Genomic DNA, 6,108 nt, shown 5'->3' with positions numbered 1-6,108 from the left:
CTCGCCAGCCAAGGGCCAGCACCTTCATCATCACACCTTCGCCATCGTGCACGAGGTCAGGAGAGGGCCGAGGGGCGAGAGGGTCCCTGCTGGGCAGGTCACCCCAGGTGCCTTGGTCACTCCATTGAGAGCTCCCCCTCCCCACCCCTCCCACAGGTCACAGCCCCGGGGGTCCCCACCCCTGCCTCACAATCAAGGCTCAATTTGGAAAGCAGACCTTGGATGATGGAAGTCGAGGCTTGTAGCTTAAACACTGTATACGTGTTGACCCAGAAACTGTACTTTATGGATTCTGTTGCAATTAGAGGTTTATGGACACGGGTGTTCCCATCAGCAAGGTGAGAGTGAGCTGCCCACACTAGGTGATGGGTGCACCTGCAGCCTGGGATGGGTGCTGCGCACTGTTGTCCCAGACGGGTGCCTGTCACCGTTCTCTCCAGGGGACCTCCGCTTCCTCACGTTCTCCTCAGGGCTGCTGGTCCCCAGACCAGACACCTGCCGGTCTGAGGGTGACCAGCGCTGCCTCCATGGAGCTTCCTTTGCCAGAGTCCTTCCCCGGGAGCATCTCTGACTCCCCCCATGCCCGTCCCCACATTGGACTTGCATGCGTGTGGTCTCTGTCCCTGTTTTTGTGTGGGCCACAGGAGGAACCAGCCCTGTCCTGTCTGGGGTCAGGCTGTGGTGTCCCAGCAGGAACAGGGGTCTCGGCCCCGAGATTGTGCCCATAATTCCTAAAGTGGCCTCTCTGATTACATCTGATCTGTAATCCCCGGGCATTTCAATATCCAATAAGGGAAATTCTGTGTCCAATAAACACAGAAGAACACGAGTCCCCTTTGAAAAAAGGGGGCAGACACAAAGGCCCCTACTGTGTGATTCCACGTACAGGAAACACCCAGGAAAGGAACAGAGGAGAAAGCAGCTTAGGGGTTGCCAGGGGCTGGGCTGGGGGAGAAATGGGCAGGGAGGCCTTCTGGCTCAGGGTGTCCTTTGGAGAAGCAGATATTGTGCAGCAATGTTCTGTAGTGTGGTGGTGCAGCGTTGGGACTGTTTTAATGCTCCGGACTTGTTCACGGGAAAACAATGAATTTTATTTAAAATAAATAATAAACAGCATATAGGATAAGGAAAGATAATATAACAGTTAATATGTACCAGAGAGAAAGAACACAGGGGGTGCGGATGAAACAATCAGGCGGGGCATCAGGGTTGGGTGCTGGAACTAAGGGTAACTGTACAAGAGTCTCTCCCTGCGAGGATGTGGGCTCTGGCTGTGGTTCTGGGAGCCCTGCAGGAGCAGGAGGAGGGGCAGGGCCAGATGCAAGAGCAGGGACAGGGGCCGGATCCACGGTAGGAGCTGGGTCATGGGCAAGTACCGGAGCACAGGTAGGGCCAAGGGAAGGGACAGCGGCCCTGGAAAGCAGGGGAAGGGGCATCGGCTCTGGCAGGGGCAGGGGCAGAAACAGGGGCACAGGCAGGGGAAGGGGCATCGGCTCTGGCAGGGGCAGGGGCAGGAACGGGGACACAGGCAGGGGAAAGGGCATTGGCTCTGGCAGGGGCACGGACAGGGACACAGGTAGAGGAACGGACAGGTGCAGGGGCAGGAGGTGGGTCATGGGCAGGAATGGGTGCACATGCAGGGGCAGGGAAACGGGGAGGGAAAGGGGAAGGAGCTGGGTCAGAGGCAAGCACCGGAGCACAGGGAGGGGCAGGGGAACAGAGAGTTGCAGGGGCAGAAGCCGGGACAGGGGCAAGAACAGGAACACAGGCAGGGGCAGGGGAAGGGGCAGGATCCAGGGCAGGAGCTGGGTCAGGGGCAAGAACAGGTGCCCACGTAGGGGAAGGGGCAGGTGCAGGGCCAGGAGGTGGGTTAGGGACAGGAACAGGAACACAGACAGGGGCAGGGGCAGGGGCAGGGGCAGAACCTGGGTCAGGGACAAGAATCGGAGCACAGGCAGGGGCAAGGGAAGGGGCAGGATCCAGGCCAGGAGCTGGGTCAGGATCCGGAGCAGGGGCAAGAACAGGTGCACAGGCAGGTGCTGGGGGAGGGGCAGCTGCAGGGGCACGGGCAGGGGCAGGGACATGAGTGGGGGCAAGAGCTGGGTCAGGGGCAAGAACAGGGACACAGGCATGGGCAGGGGAAGGGGCAGGTGCAAGGGGAGGGACAGGGTCTGCAGCAATGGCACATACAGGAACCAAGGCAGTATCTGGGTCAGGGGCAGGGACAGGGGCACTGGCAGGGGTAGGGACGGGTCAGGATCCAGGGCAGGAGCGGGGTCTGGGGAAGGAGCAAGGCCACAGTTCGGGGCAGGCGCAGGGGCACCGGCTCTGGCAGGAACAGTGGCAGGAACAGGGGCAGGCTCTCCGGGCACAGGCTCTCCAGCAGGCCCTTGCTGGTCGGCGTCAGGCTCTCCGTGGGCGGGTGCCGGGTCACCTGCCGGCTCCTGGTCTCCTGCTGAAGTCACTGCAGGCACCACCCTTCCCTGCAGAGCTGCTGATGGAGTTGGAGCCGGCTCTAGCTCCTTAGGTCGTGGAACATCTGTGAGAGGAGAAAAGCTCACCCCTGTGCCTGCTCTCCGTGGGCCTTTGCAAGACAGAGCCCAGTGCAGAGCCTCCCAGAGAAGCCGCAGCCAGGAAGGAGCCCTCCCCGGGACGTCTCCCCGACTGCAGTCCACCCGCTGGGTGCTCTGCACCCAGTCTTTGCTCCTGGCCCCACACCAGCCTCTCGGGGCTCCTCCCTGTGGGTCAGCCCCGACCCGTCCCCACACACCCACAGGCACCCAGCCCCAGGCTTCTCAGCCTCGAGCTCGGTCTCCGTGGGCTCCATTCCTGGAGCACAATCCAGTCAATGACCACCAGGGACAGTGGTCTGGGTGGTGTCAGAGGCCTTCCCCCGCAATCCCCAGCACCTGCTCCTGGGGACCCCTGTGGGGTCACGCCCCAGGTCCCGGAAATGGAACATTTCTCCGCCAGCCTCCTCCCGATGTCATCCGTGGTCTGCAAAGACAGGGACGGGTAGCCGGCCCGGAGGCATCACAGCCCTGCCCAGCCAGCCTCCTTGTCCCCCTGCCCCGTCCCCCTGCTGCTCCCAGATCAGACACACACCTGTGCGTGCACAGCCCTGCACGCGGGACAGTGACCCATCCCCGCAGGGCGATCGGGATAAACCTGGGCAGAGGCTCGCAGCTGCCCACACCGCGTCCCACCCAGCCAGCCTTGACCTTGAACATGACCTGCCCACTGGGCATCTGACCCCTCATCAGCCTGCTCCTGAATGGGGTTGGCCCACCCTACATGACCCCTCTTCACACACACACACACACACACACACACACACACACACACACGGGTGGGGCCCTGGGGCTGCACAGGTGGATTAGACCTTGTGGGGCTGGGAGGCCGGCTCTGGGCCTCCTGGTGTCACCTTGTGGTCTTTCCGACCAAACGGCCAGAGGCGGTGGGGAGCCCTGACACGACATCGTGAGGAGACAGAGTCCTGAGGGCGCGCATTCTTCCGCCTGCCTCCTCTGGACCTCGGAAGGCAGCATGTGAACATCTTCCTTTGAGGATCTCGAACGAAATGACCTGGGCCGGGGGCTGTCTCTGGAATGTGGGTTCCTGGTTACCTGGGTTCCAAATCCTGAAGGGCTCTGTTGTCAGGGATGTGAGGTCACCACGGTCGGGGTCCCCTTGCCCAACTTCCTCCTCACACAAGAGCCCCACCCCCGAGGGCCGCTCCCCCAGCTGTTCAGTGCTCACCCTCCCCCCATGCCCCATCCATACAGTGACACCCTCACAGCCCACCCACAGCCCCACAAGGCCTGGGTGCAGCCCTTGTGGGAGGACACAGAGCTGGGTTCAGACCGGGCTCCTGCGCGTGCCCAGGGCTGCGACCCTGGACAGACCCCGTGCCTCTCAGGGCCTCCCCAGCCTCCCCATCTGCACAGTGGGGTGTTCTGGCTTCTACTTCTAGGGACGCCATCAGGGGCAGGACCTCTACACACGTTCCGTACCTGCCATCACAGGAGGCTGGTGCACACTCGACAATGTAAGGAGCAGCCAGGGGCTGGGCCGGACATGGAGCACAGCTCAGAGGGGCCTGGTCCGCTCTGGGGTCCAGGCAAAGCCACTCCCCTCCTGCCTGTGTCCCAGCCCCTGAGGGAAGGTTGCAATGAACGGATTCCGACCTTGTCCCCTGGTGACGCAGACTTCCAGGGGCTCCCATCAGGGTTAGGCTCAGGCCCCAGGGCCTCGTCTGCGCCCACGTGCTGGGCAATCCCCACAGTGGTTCCCGGGCATTCCCGAATCCTGCTCACACATCCCTGTGGAATCCCCTCCCCTCCAGGGTGGATGGCCTGTGTGACCGCGCTCTCAGGGAGAGAATCGGGCAAAACACTTTTGGGAGGTCATTTCCAAGCTGATGGAGGAAAGTGTGACTTCTCCTGGTTCCCTCTCTCCTGTGTTCATTCTCTGTCTCTGTGTCTGTGTCTCTGTCTGTCTAGGTGTCTCTCTTTGATTCTGTGCTTTGGAGAAGCAAGACCAGATAGTATGAGCTGCCCCGGGAGACCCCAGTCCTAAGAACGCACAGAGGGTCCAGGCTGACGGAAAAGTCCTGAGCCCCCCTTCTGAACTGAATCCTGCCGATACCAGGTGAGCGCTCTTGGCGACAGAGCCTGCCCCGGTCGAGCCTGAGCGGAGGCTGCACCCCCGGGTTCCTGGGGAACCTGGAGGCAGAGGCTCCCCCTGAGCTGAGCCGGGATTCAGGTACAGGAACTGTGAGATACGGAAGGTCTGTTCTTGCAAGCTGACTTCGGATCGTGTCTTTGTCAGGACTCTGGGAGAATTTTGGTGTGCACGCTCAGGTCTTAAGCTGTGCAGAGGGCATCTAGGGTGTGGGGACCCTGTCCCTCAGGGATGTGGTATCCTCCACGTTCTAATAAGGAACTATCTAGAAAGAGGCCGTGGCCTCAGGAACTATGGGTGAGGTTTCTGGCAGCTGGAACGAAGGAGGCTTGCCTACACAGAAACCCACAAATTTTTGGAGAGCGGAGCTCCGAAGGGCCTCCGGGGCGTGCTCTGTGCAGACAGGCCTGGCCCCCAGCGCCTTCCGCATAAGCGTGGAGAGTAAGGGGGGTCTCAGCGGGCAGTCTCAGGGAACAATGGGGGGAGCCACTCACGTCCTGGAGGAACGAGGTCCCCGTGCCGCCTCGGCCAGACCCTGAGCTGCAGTGGGTGTGGCCATTCCGGGCCAGCTCCACGACTGGTGCTCACTGGGGCCTCGCTGTCTCTTCCCCCACGGATGCTGAGCACGTGGGGATCCACTGAGGCCTCATGCCGTGTGGTCTCGAGGGGCCTCTGTGGTCACAAGACCCCGGATTCGATCCTACTGCCCCCCACCAGAGGGGACGTGGGGCTCCGGGGTGGGGCACAGGGTAGGACACCTGGCCTGACTCCCGGGGCAGAGGGCGATGCCGCTGCAGACAGGGCTCGGGGGCCGGACGGGCCATGTCTTCCTGCGCCTGCACCCTTGGCCGGGCACGTGCGGTTTCTCCCGCCAAGGAAGCCACGTGCCTCCCGCAGGCCCTTCTGCACTTGGGGTTTGGCCCCTCGACATGCTTCACTTAGCTGCTGAGGCAGAAATGCAGTCCTGTGCTGAGCCCTTCCTCCCAGCCTGCTGTGGCCTCACCTGCTGCGGCCTCGGCGTGGCCGTGAGACGAGCAGGACGTGGCCGCCCTCGGTGGGAGGGGGACAATGGCAGCAGAGCCAGTGCAAACCAGTCACGGCCAGCCACCCCCCAAGGCGGGCGCAAGCTGCGGAGACCCCCACTGCCCAGCAGGGCCGGCCTGCACCACCTGACCCCACGCTGCCCAGACGGGAAAGCTAAGTCCATTCGTGTCGGTTCATAGCACAGAGATCCTGTGGGTGGTCCTTACGTGGCAGTAGCTACTGATGCCATTCTACTGTGTTCTCCTCGGGTGGCCCTAACCGCACCAGTGAATTGCATCGCCAACTACATACTGGTGACTCCACGTGTCCGGCTCCCACGTCTCTCTGTCGTCTGAACTCCAGCCCCCCACGTGGCATCTCCGTTTGGGGGTCCTGGGCTCC

Source organism: Zalophus californianus, chromosome 13 (genome assembly GCF_009762305.2).
Source record: "Zalophus californianus isolate mZalCal1 chromosome 13, mZalCal1.pri.v2, whole genome shotgun sequence".
Lineage (NCBI taxonomy): Eukaryota > Metazoa > Chordata > Mammalia > Carnivora > Otariidae > Zalophus > Zalophus californianus.
The sequence above is the reverse complement of the archived record's forward strand: the minus strand, read 5'-3'. Positions refer to the sequence as shown.